This window comes from Camelus dromedarius, chromosome 21 (assembly GCF_036321535.1).
Source record: "Camelus dromedarius isolate mCamDro1 chromosome 21, mCamDro1.pat, whole genome shotgun sequence".
Lineage (NCBI taxonomy): Eukaryota > Metazoa > Chordata > Mammalia > Artiodactyla > Camelidae > Camelus > Camelus dromedarius.
This window is the reverse complement of record NC_087456.1, coordinates 32,808,038-32,821,643: the sequence shown is the minus strand read 5'-3', so window position 1 is coordinate 32,821,643 and position 13,606 is coordinate 32,808,038. Positions and strand designations below refer to the sequence as shown.

At 34.0% G+C, this 13,606-nt stretch overlaps 1 long non-coding RNA gene across 1 annotated transcript in view; it reads right to left on the bottom strand.

Annotated features, from left to right (window-relative positions):
- The window catches only part of LOC135318765 (uncharacterized), a 190,516-nt gene extending 177,854 nt beyond the window's left edge, over positions 1-12,662 (bottom strand). Inside the window, exon 1 of the long non-coding RNA XR_010377086.1 lies at positions 12,598-12,662. This is a non-coding gene — a long non-coding RNA (uncharacterized LOC135318765). The remainder of the gene's footprint in view (positions 1-12,597) is intronic.
- Between the last annotated feature and the right edge of the window lie 944 nt (positions 12,663-13,606).

The window sequence follows — 13,606 nt, the reverse complement described above, 5'->3', positions numbered from 1 at the left end:
AGTACAGTCAGTTACAATGTGTCAATTTCTCATGTATAGCACAATGTCCCAGTCATGCATATATATACATATATTAGTTTTTATATTCTTTTTCATTGAAGGTTATTACAAGATACTGAATATAGTTCCATGTGCTATATAGAAGAAGCTTGTTTTTTTTTTTACTCTATTGTTACATACAGTGGCTAACATTTGCAAATCTCAAACTCAAAATGGAATACTACTCAGCCACAAAAAAGAGTAAAATAATGCCATTTGCAGCAACATGGATGGACCTAGAGATCATCATTCTAAGCGAAGTCAGAAAGATAAATAAAAATACCATGATATCACTCATATGTGGAATCTAAAAAAAGAAAAAAGGGACACTAATGAACTCATCTATAATAATTTATTAGTAAGAAAAATATTCTAATTTCACTCCTCATTCAAAAGTTACACAGCATCTAATATTTCAAAACTCATTTCTTAAAGTGATCAAGACTGTTAAATTTCAAAACAAAGAAATAAAGTGAAGATAATTTTTTTAAAGGCATGAGCCAAAAGACCAAAAAGAATGGTATGAGAGACAACAGAAGTAAATAAATGTGTTTCAAAAAAACTTGGAAGCAGGAGAACAGAGTAATGGTGGAAACCACGCTGAAAACAATAAATTTAAGTAAAAGTATACACACCATAAACTCTCCAACACTCTACCCGCTCCTGCTTTCCACACACACACACAGCATGCTCAAAGCCAAACAATTATATAAAGAAAGAAAAGTAAAACTCTTTGGGGAAATGGAGCTCCAAAAAGTAAAAAGTAGCTACAGGTTTTTAGCATTCCTCAATGGCACATTCAGTTCCCAGTAATGGATAAACCACCACTTCAACATGTTAGAGCCTCATTATGAAATATGAATATGAAAATAAAGAATAAAAAATAGCTGTGAAAAGTCTCTGCCCTAACAGATTAAGGGCAAAAAAATATCAGTGTGAAAAATTTTAGGACAAAAAAAATTTCTATGAAATTTCAAATATATCTATATAGTTTTTTTTTAAAGAAGATACTGCGTTATTTAAACATACAGAGTCTACTGAAAAAAGAAATTCAAATAATTAGAATTATTACAAAGTGCTTTTTAGAATAAAAATAAAAGCAAAAATAACAAATTCAAAAAAAGAAATGGAAAAAAAAGATTAAGGAAACATTCTGAGAAATAAGACAAAATTAAAAAGCAATGAAATGCCAATGAGAGAACTGAGATATTTAGAAAATTTTGCTAAGATATCCAATATCCAAAAAAAAAATGAATTTTAAAAAAAGAAGAAATGAAATAGATGCAAAACATCAAATAAATTATGCCAGATTGCTTTTGAGTACTGAAGTTATTAGCAATAAGACAAATAACTTTCTGTGTACAGCATTTAATTAATAAAACATACACACACATCCAACCACATCATTCTGAATTTTCAGAACATACGAATCAGTATGACAGCAAATCCTCACTAGTAATAACAAGATGTAAAAGAAGTAGAGCACTAATTACAACATCTAAGCAGGACTAGTATCCAAATGGCCAGTAGTAGAGAAGGTAAATATAGTAACCTAGTGGATTACTATGCAGTAGTGAGTACATATTATAACTCCACACAAATAGATAATCTCACAAAAACAATTTTAGATAATGAAGTCAGACAAAAAATAATATATACTCTTTTCAACTCTTTTCACTTATGAAAAGTACCAAAGAGGTAAAACTAATCTATTGTGCTAGAAGTTAGGATAAAAGTTATGCTGGGAAAAAGTGATGGAAATATAGCACAAGAGGGTACTTCCAGGGTCCAGGATGTGTTTTTTCTTGATCTGGGTGATTGTATATGATTGTTTAATGTGCAGACATTCATCAAGATATATGTTTATATCTTCCCAAAACATTTCTATGAAGTTTAAACTTCATAAATGTTTTTTCTTAAAGGAAATATCAGATTATAGCAAAGGAATATCCCTGTGGTATAGATATGTAGTGGGCTTAAAGAAAAATCAGATAAATGAGAGTAGGGTGGAAAATTTGAATTCTGTTGTCAAATGAAAGAAAAAGGCAATTATTAACTTCAATTTAAAAACAAATGTCATATAAGAAATGCAACTTAATCAGAGTGTTTAATGATTATAATATTTACATAACCATGATATAAAGACAGAATACCGTTTGATGAAAATGGTGATAATACTATAATGGGAGGATTGAGGCTAGAAGCTTAGTGGAGAACTAGATATAACAGACAGGAAATTATTATCTTTTAAAATAAGAAATTAACACATATTTTCTAAAACAGAAATATTAAAAATTGTGATAGAATATAAAGGAAAACTCTCAAAAAAAGAATTAAACACATTTAAAGTTGTAACATTGTAACATTTAAGCAGCAGGAAATTGTATTTAGGAATGATTAGACAAAGATCTAGTATTTTTACTAGCCTAATATTAGTTATTAATTTTTAAATAATATGTATGTATTACCTTTATACATAAATAATAATTCTAAAGATACATATCTAAAGAGAAGTTTAATTGGATTAGATATTTAAAGCTACTCAGTCTAGGATTTGATTATTTTCAGAAAAATTATTCTTGTTAAAATGTTTTCTATATTTGTTTCATCATACCAATTTGGTCTTAATGTGAGCCATCTTAGGCACTAGTGCAAAGTTGGCTAAGTATTGTGAGAGTCAACAAATGTTGATGTTTATCTGGATTTGAGCTTTTTGTAAAAACAATGCTTGGCTAACAATTGTTTTTAAAACATTAACAGTATTCTAATTTGTTACTGTAATTTTTCTGCCCCTAAATAGGGTTAGAAATATGGCTGAAATCTATATGGAGCTTTCAGGAATTCTCATGTAGAAACATACAAATTATACATAATATACAAGTCTATTCATAGATAGCTGAAAACATAAATTTTTTGCATTTAAAAATATAAAAAGGTATTATGAAATAGTCGTTTTTGGAAGGTACAATCTATAGTTTGGCTTTGATCAAATGATAAGGATGAGTTACTTACTGGAAATAATACATGCATGTACTGTAATAATATCTGAAAGTGCAAATTATGCTTTATTACTAATATGTTTGTATACATATATTTCAAAGTACATGTTCAATAGTGGATTGCTTCAAATTAGTATGTAATGTTCAGTCAAAAAATTAAAAAGGGATACATAAATTATTCATTAAATAGTGGCTCAGGAGATGAGTTATGCTATTCTTAATGCAGAACCCACATTTGCTTAGAAGGAAAGCATTAAGGCAGTACTGGCTTAAAGAGATGCTCTAGCTGTTAAAATAAATGACTTGGAAATGAATTTAAAGCAGTTTCATACAGGCTCTCAAGCCAGTTTGCTATAAATATAGACACTTAGTTCTGCTGCCTCTGCTAAAGGGTAATTCAGAGACAGTTTTGGTATCATTTAATAAATACTGCCTCAGAACAGACACAATGGCTCAGTCAATTTTCAGTTACAGATGAGCACATCGTATGTGTATATGTGTGCATGCATATAAGTAGATGTAGATATAGGTATGATTTGCATTTGTTCATTCTATTCCACTATTTACTTGACGAGCCTTCACAGTGATTGTATTTGACAATAAGGAAAAATAGAGCAAAACGAAAGATGAATGTTTCCTGACTTTACCTCATCTGAAGGAATTCATCAACCCAGAAGCACAGAAGCACAAACAGATGATAAATAATCACTGCTTAGTTTTAGTAAAAGGAATTCAAGACATACTATGAGAGTACCAACAATAAGTAATGGAATATCAAGTAACAGACTCAGTGAATTATTAGGACTGAAGGAGCTGCCTGAAAAAGTGAAGCTAGTCTTGATTCTCAAAGAAAGAACTGTCTTTTCTGGAAACAGGAAAGGTGAAATTATTCCAAGCATGTGAGCATTCCAGGGGACATCACAAGAATGATTTTGGAGTTGAGAGAGTGCTTTGTTTGCACGTTTGTAGGACTAAAGTAGAAAGTCCTAGCTTATTGTTGCTTGAGCACAGAATTCAATGCAAGTGGCAGAAAACAAAAGTGAAAAGGAGGCAGGAATAGTTCACAGAGGTTTTTGCATCCAGGGCTAATTTTCATCTTATCCTCTGGGCATCCACCAGGAGATAAATTTCTGGCAGGGACAAAGAAGTTAATTTTGAGCACCAGAATCCAAGCACAGAAAACAACAGACGAAAGCTACACCAGGGGCAACAGTGATGAAGATGGAGAGGACACGGACAACCTGAGACAGCTCAGAGGGACTAGGCAGGTGGTAAGACATGGGATATAAAAGAGAATAAAGGAGTTAAAAATAACTTTCAGACACCTGATTGGAACATGCTGTCAGCTAACAAGAAAACAAAAAATAATAAACTATGGCTAAAATACAGAGATTGTAAATTCAGTTTTAAACATACGGTTTTGAGTTTTCTGGGAATATTATCCAGAAGGAAGCTAGAACTCAGGGGAATGGTACATACATAGAGAGAGAGATCAGTGTAAGAGTAAAAAGCAAACACCTGACAAATTAACTTTATAAGGAGTGAATAAACGTTCACATTGGCAAATCCTGGGGAAAGGTCAACATCTTAGAAGGTAACAGGAGATGCCCTACTGAGGAGGGATGAACAATTAGGAAAGAATAAATAGAATGAGAAGGTGAGATGCTGCAGACACCACGGGAACATTGTAAGTAGAATGGAGTGATTGAAATGTTCAATGAAACAGAGAAGTCCAGTAAGCCAGGAACTGAAATTTGTTTAATTTATTTAATAATTAGAAGCTCAACAGTAGCAGAAATGAGAGCTGTTTAAGTAGAGATGTGACAGCCGAAGACAAGCTTCAGGTTACATTTCCTCTTCTAAAATGTAGTGTCCACTCATAACGCATTATCTAGCAACATTTAGAACCCTCAATTTACTCTTGATTAATATATCCGTTTACAGTAAACAGGATGTTCTCCTTTGCTTTATAAGGAACAGGAGTTTATAGTGAGTGTCAACAACAGGGAAGGATCTGAGCTTCCACCGTACAGGTAGAAACAAGTCAGCCTGTTAGCCTCCCACAATTACAAGCATAATCAAAGAACAGATGTCAGCCCTCGGTCAGAATGACGTGTAGAAGGACTGTCCTACGCCCAGAGCAACAGCAGTGGCCAGAGTGCCAGGACCTGCACCGGTTCCCTGAACCCCAAGTTGTGCCTTCACGTGTAATAAGAAGAATTCTAGGAGAAGAAGCACCAGCTTAGGGACCTGGATCCTTTATAATGAATCGTAAGCTTGCCTGACCTTAGTTCTGGGGGGGAGCCTTATCTTCATTATATAAGGCAGTAAACAAACCTGTTCTTTGCTCTAAAGGGAGATACCATCTCAATATTTCAAGGCTGTTTGCTACAAAATTATCCTTATAAAAATAGTCCAGAACAAAGACCGCAAGTGTCTCTACTCAAAAAATATGCAGAAATGCAAAAACCATGGAGAATTTTTGTTCAACAATACCCACTTCTCTCTAGCTCTGTCTGGCTCTTCGGTGAATTTTCCCATAAAGATGCCACTTCATTGGCCACTCCAATGAATCTGCCCAGTAGAATCTAGAACTGAATCCATTTATTTTTCTTTATACACTATTTAATTAAGGAACCTATCAATAGGACTTCAAGCAGAAGTCAACAAGAAGTCAACTTGAAGTATTGACCTTAACCACTCGTCCCAGGGCCTGAACACAAATGTTAAATTTTGAGCAAATCTTTTAAACCTCCAGTGTCTAACTTAGAAAGTCAGGTGGATTTCTCCCTAAGATTTAGTATTGACCTCAACACTGACTTGGGGTATTTGTCTGGGTACTACAGCATGTGTTAGAGATTTACAAACTGCATGTGGTCCCATTAGGAAGACACCAGTGGTAACTCAATCACCCAGGATGACCCTCGACAGTGAAATGAGACTGACCCGAATGCCTTCCACGGCCAAGGCCATTTTGGCTAAAGTCAGATTGCATTTTGTTTCATGCCTCCTTAGCCTCCTTGAATATATAATGGTTCCTCAGTCTTTCCTTGCTTATCATGACCTTGAAATTTTCAAAGAATACTGCTAGCTCATTTTTTTAGAATGATTCTCAATTTGAGTTTGATGGTATTTTTTATAACTGTATTAGTTATGCATTATTGGAAAGAAAACCACAAAAGCAACATCTTTCTTAGCGCACATCAGGGAACACGTGATGTTAAGTTTTCTTTTTGGCAAGCCTAATGTAGAGAACTTGGTTCAGATGGTATCAGGTTTCCCCACTGAATAGTTACTATTATTCCCTTTATAATTAATACACATTTCCTTGAGGGGAGATATTCTGAGAATGTGCATATATTCCATTTTTTAAAAAGTTTATGCTCACTATCTTAATACATATCTGGATTTTTCCTATGGGGAAATAGTGCTGTGGAGTTTTAACGGTGGTTTATTCTTCCTTTATTTTTTAGACATTTATTAACTGGCATCCTTTTCTAATAAAGAGTTGTACATGCCCCCTATTTACAGTACTCAATTATTTATTATACAGTTACAGAGTAATGGATATTTAGTTTGTTCTTCATTAGTTCTAAAGTTCAACTCCATTGGGAGTTCTTTCAGATTAGTCCCTGTGCCGTTTTGACATGCCTCAATAGTTTTTCTTTCTTTCTTCTCTTTTTTCCTCCCTTTGCCACTCCCTTATTCTTAGGTGTCAATTCGAGAGCATTAAACTTCTCTCCTTTAGCCCTATGAATTAAGATAATAAAATAATTTCCTCTTTTGGTAACAGTTATTGGTTCAAGTATTTAATCCAATTTTACCCAATTAAAGTGGAGTGGAATATGTAGGACTTTCGTTAGATTTCTCAAGAGAACTTCTCCTCTCCTTTAGAAGATAGAATGTGAGTGTGTGATGTGTGAGGAAACCATAGATATTTGACTGATCACAGAGCAACATCTTGGGCACCCTCAGTGCGGGAAGAGTCACTCTCTGAAACCTGATGATCTAGAGGAAACAGCAAAACACGAAGCGTTCCGATGTGGGACTGGGGGAGCCCCTCATGAAATTCTTTGAGCCACTGGGTCTAAGTCTTGCATAAAGTCAAAAAAAAATTTTATAACTGAACCAGTTTGGAGTTAATGTTTGTTTGTAGCTAAATAAATATGTCCTCAGATCAAGCTGTATCTGCATCCACCTTTTCAGTCACCATTTAGGTGTCCAGTGACGGGAGAGAATATACTGATCCTGAGATAATATTTTTTATGCTACTCATCTTGCAGACAACTTGTTGGCTCCAAATACTTTCAAGTGTTCATTCACGAGCAGATTATTTTACTATATCTGCCACCTAAATAGCATAGATTTTTGTTGTTATTTCCCTAGGCCATCATTTCCTATCATGCTGCAGCTGATCAATATTTAAAGGACCTTCAGTATCAATTCTAAAAGTATGGTTATATGTCACTTTTATCAAGGATCAGAATAATGTGGATAGAAATACGCAATGGGCAACAAGAGAGAAATATGAACTGAAGCTACTTCTGATTTAAATTCCTCTGTGTGCACGCTATATTCCTCATTTCTACCCACAGCCAGACCTGCAGTTAATGAAATGAGTCAGTAAGCATTAAGTGGGACAAAGCATTACTTCTCAGTCTGTTTAATTATAGAGCAGACAGCAAGCCTGTGACTCTGTGTAACTCTGACCTAAATGATTTCTCACTCTTAGCAAGCTGACTAACCATGTCTGGGAGTAATCGTGCTCACTGCGGGAGCTGTATCCACTCACTCACCCTCCCTTTCCTTGTCAACAGGTAACTCTGAACTGCTTATTTGCCTTGAAATGACAGGAAAGTCCCAAGCCATCATTCTTGTTAACCTCTGAATCCATATGAGATGTGGTCCTCTTACTTATCATGGCTTTAATAAACGAGAAGATAACCCAATACACAATACTCCGACCCTGATGGCCACCATCTACATGGTGTCTTCATCAACGTTTCCGGTCATGGTGATATGGCAAATTAGAGATACAGCAGGAAGGACCTGCAATCCTTCAGAGTGGGACAAACATTCTTACAAAGAGAATGTGAAGAACAGAAAAGATCTGTGGAAACATAACTCCACCCTTGAAAATAATCCAGAATATGTCATGACTTCCTAGGAGGGCCTGGGAAACCAGGCTTGGGAAGGGTGGCCCAAGAAAGGTCACTGTTCCTTTGTGCATTTATCAGCAGTGTCCCCTCAACGACCATCCCATTGCCCACCTCGTAAAAGTAAACTTCAAACAGCACGTTCTGTCTGAATCGATGTGGCATGGCAACATTCACCTTGCTTCTTTCAAAGTGTTTAGCTTTGATTCAATTTTTAGTAGCCCTTGTTTCTTGACTGTGATGGCCTTGAACCCAAAGGTTCTCAGGTTTTCTCTCCAAGTTAAGTGACTGAAAAGCCAATTCAGTAATATAAAGATGATTTTTTAGAAGTTGATCTATCTTTATTTTGCCATAAAACAATTTTTTCCTGTCACTTTAGAGTATGAGAAACATCATACTGTTAGATAATGCTAGTGTTTTATGCGCCTGCAAATTGAGAATAACATTAAATTTCACAGAACATTTTGACATAGATTTTCTTTAAGTGACACAACTCCATTTTCTCCCAAAACTAATGAGGATTACAAATGAATCTTGGTTTTGTACTGTAATTATGACAACCAGGAGATGACAGAATGGTAGTTCTTTGTTTGTTCTATTCTGAAAACATTTCAAAATAATGTAAGTAAAGCAGCAAGTGTGTCCAGGATGATTTGATATGCTTCCTAGCTTTAATGGGTGTAAAATCTATTTCAGCAAAATTACATTTAGCACAGGTTCTAACTAAATATAATCCTTTTTTCACATGGCCTATGGAAAATATGACTTAATTTCTCTACAGTGATTTATAAGGAGTAGAAACAGCACTTTAATTATTAATGCACCATTGATCCGGCGTAACAAGCCCATCAACAGTGATGTGATTGCAGCAGTTTCCTCGTGATCCATACTTAGGGAGCTACATAAATACCTCGTTAGTCAAGTCATGGCAACGTCTTCAAATGCAAGTAATGCCCAAAACTGCATTACATAATAAAAATCTGTGTTGTATTTCTTTTTAAATTTTAGTTTTGTTACATCCAAGTTGATATCCTATATTAAGCAAGGTAAGAAGAGAGATTAAAACAATAATAAACTATACAAAATGAGATTTACTATTACGATAATATATGCTCTTGTTTAAAAATCCAACTTTTAGTGAATAGCACCAAATATCTAGATGCTATCATTTATATTTGTCAGACAAATGACTGCAGAGTGTACAAGACTGATGTTCATGAGAAAGCCGTGAACATGGCCACACATCTTTCCCCTGGTGTGCATCTGCGGTGTTTTTAATTAGACTTCAAAAGAAAAGCGGTGAACAGCCCAGCTTACCAACACTTGCTTTTCCACAGGCATTAGGGAGGTAAACTTGAATGGTGTATCTTCGTTTTTCCTGACAGGGCACGTCCTCTGACTTTCTTTGTGATCTATACTGACCAGGCCAGTAAAGTTTATGGGCAGGAAAACTTGCTCTGTTGCTTGGAATGTTAAGAGATGACTAATATTTACTTTTGGGGCAAAGATGTTTCTTAAAATGTAAGATAACCATAACCCCTTCCTGTAGTACACAGCTCTGTATTGGATCTATTGGATCTATACTCGTAAGTAGATCCTAAGATCTTGGTCTTTTCTTATTTTTTAATTAATTATAAGATTCATTTAATTTCTTAAAAGTTTTTAGGATCAACACTTGCTCTTAGAGCATATTTAAGACAGCTCATTTAAATCTCTATCAAATCCAATATCTAGACTGGCTCAGGGGTAGCTTCCATCTATTTCTTTTTGTCCAACGAATAGATCACACTTTCCTGTTTCTTTGTATGCCTTTTATTTTTGTTGAAAACTGGACACTTTGAATATTATAATGTGATAATACTGAAAATCAGATTCTCTCTTTCCCAAAGTTTGTCTTTCTTGAGTGTTGAGAACCACTGCTGTCTGTGTATTCAGTGACTTTTCCAAACTATTTTTTTCAAAGATTCTATTTCTTTTCAGCTGTGGTCAATGAAGTTTGTATTCCATTATTTCATTTCTCACCTAGTGGTTTGACAGAGATTTCCCTAAATGCCTGTAGCCAAAAAGAAAAAGTACTGTTCTGGTCTTTACAGAAGGGCTCTGTGCCAGGCACTTCTTCAGTGCAAAACCCAGCTGTCTACTAACCTGCTTTAGCTTTCGTGTTTGTTTGTTTGTTTTTACGTGGAGCGCAAAGGCCAGCCACTGGTAACAAGCCTAAGATCCTCGCAGGCCTTCTCTGAGCACGCATCCTGCCCTGGGCGCCCGTGGGGCCCTCCAGATTCCCTGGTATACACGGCAGCCCTTCTAACCTCTTACGCCTCCAAGAACTTCCCCCTCAGCCTCCTCCTGCCCATGCTTTTAGTTTGACTACTGCTTGCTCTGTCTTCTCTCCCTTGTTCCAGGAAGCTACGGTTGGAACATGTCTGCAAATGCTTTCTAAGCTGCTACTGGAAAAGCTTCTGCTGAGAAAGTTGCTGCAGCCCGAGAGGATACCGAAACAGAGGTCAGCCTCTACACTGCTCTCTCAGGGTCCTTCACACTGATCAAAGGGCATAAAACACATTTTTTTTTTTTTTAGGACAAGATCCATATTGCTTTTCCCCCAAACCTTTCCCACCACCTACAAAACCAGCAAGCTGCCCCAGGAACATGAGTGATGGTGGATGTCAATCTGGGGAGTGGGGATGGGGAACGGTAGGTGGGCTGATTTACCAACATTCAGGAGCCTCACTCTTCGTTAGGCTCTCCCCTGCTTATCTAAGGCTTTGATCTGGTTCCAGACTTCTGAAAAAGTGGCTTCTGTCAGTTTTTGCCAATTCAATGCTTCAGGGGAGGGATACATTTTTGGAACTCTTTAGTGTATTATTTCTGTAACATCACTACACACAAAGATCTTCGACAACGCATGCCGAAGAGGGAGTCAAATATTAATTATGAAATATTTTGAAATAAATTATAGTCGAATTGTTACATGTCATAACCAATGAAGATGATTTTTTTAGAATGGAACAAAAAAGTATCATAATTACTTCAAAATAAGAAAGAATACACATAATAATTAAGCATTCAACTAAAAATTCTGTAATACACTGATGAAATTTTAAAAAATCATAGAAATGGAAATTATAATGATTATACAAAAATTACTTTTAAAAATAGCAAGAAATCTGAAGAATATATCAAAGATTAAGTTACAGGAAAAGGAAGTATAAAATAGATTCATGAAAAGCTAATTAATTCAAGAAACTGAAGGGAAATTTTATAAAATTGAAGTGAAAATGAATAAATGACTGGTACAGAGATAATCAAAGAATGATAAAGTATAATATCTCGCTTATAAAAACATATTTTAAAACTTGCGTGGTACGAATTATTTTTAGGAAAATATCAACTACTAAAAAATGACAGTAAAAGTAATAATGTAAAATAAAATGTAACCCAATGATTCATATGGAAAATTTTGGTGATTAGTTTATCTAACAACTTACCCATCTCAAAGAAATATTAATTACAAAAGGAGTCACAGAAGAATATTATCAGCTAATGAAAAGACAGACTGCACCAAATCTATGTATATAATTCTAGGATTTAACAAAAATAAGAATGCATTCATAGATATGAAACCAGCACAATATTGATTTCCTAATTCAATAAAGGAGTGCAAAATAATGACAAGTACATACCAATCCACTTTGACTACAAATGCAAAAATATTAATTAAAATCACAGAAGACAGATTACAGTCATACTAAGCAAGATCAATTTACTGGTAAACAGCATTCAAAGGAGTTTTGTATTTATAAACATGATTAAATATATTAATGGAACAAAAAACAGCAAGCCCTATGATAAATTCCAGAGAAGCAGAATTAACCTTCAATAAAGTTCAGAAGTGATTATTTAAAACATTTTTTAAAAGACAGTACATTGATAATATAAATAAATGTGTACTTATGTGTGTATTTATAGTCAAAAATATATATTATATATAGTCAATCTATTATCTTTACAAGTTTCATTCAGATATAACCAACACAATTCAGCACCAATTACTTTAAACACTAACATTAATAGTATTAATTATACATATGCGGACATATTTAAATAAAATATGCTTATAGGATGCATGTGTATTTATTATATAACCCTATTTTGATAAAAGCTTTTAATGAAATAGTAATTGACTTATATTCTTTCTTATACAATTCAGATGATAGAAATTATGGGAATTTATTATACCAATTAGTTAAATGTAAGTCTACAAAACTCAATAGATCCCTTATACACATGTTAAAGTGAAAACAAAGCTTATGAATGTACTTAACAATAAACATGCATACAGATCCTCTATCAGAAAATTATTGAAAGTTTATATCAAAGGTGAAAATAGGAAAAAAAAGTACCTTGTCTTGGGAAGGTTAGATAATGTGAAGATGTGAATTTGATTGAAATTCTTGTATAAATTTAATGTACCTGTAATTAAAAAAATACCCATAATTTTAGTTTGTTTTGTTTTTTAGAATTACATAACTTGACTGTGAATTTTATAAAACAAAATTAAGCATGCAAATATACTAGAAAATATATTTAAAGAAAATAGTTACGGTAAGGAGTAGGTCTATTATGAAAATATATTACTAAACTACAGTAAAATAAACTGTTTAGTATTGGAATACAACCAGGCTAACAGAACTGGTTAGTCCAGATATAGACCAAAGTGTATATGCAAACTTATGGTATGTGAAGTTTTTTTAAAAAGACAAATGGTGCTTTGACAAATTAACATAGTCATTCAGAAGAAAGGAAGGATGGAAGGAAGGGAGAAGGGAGGGCGGGAGAGAGAAAGAAAAGATTTATCAATAATCAGTCCTTAAAACAAAATAAATATCAACTATACCAGCATTTTAGTATACACAGATAAACTGTATAAATACTAGGAAAAAATGTCTAATCTCTTTTTTTTGGTTAAATTTTATGTTCATAATATGTGGTAGGCAAAGTTTAATAGGACATTAAAACAAACATTAAACAAATAATTGATAATTAGAAGTTCAAAATGTCCCCAAATAAAAAATTATCTGGAAAAATTAATTCCAAGATATAAAAAAAGCAAGTGTATAATTTATGAGAAAAGAACAGAAACATAACAAAATGGACAACAGGCATGGCATACACAGAAAAATACATGAATAAACAGTAAATACATAAAAGGAGCCTTAGCCCGGTTCACAATGAAGGGACCAGACACAAATAATGATGGCAAACCATCTCCCAGCTATTAAAGAGGATGTTTTATAACACCTTCAATAGAGTCCTCTCTCATAAAATCCTGCTGTGATTTCAAAAATTAGTTCAAATTCCTGTCAAGTCAATTTAATAACGTCCGCCAAAATTTAAAATAAATGTACTCTT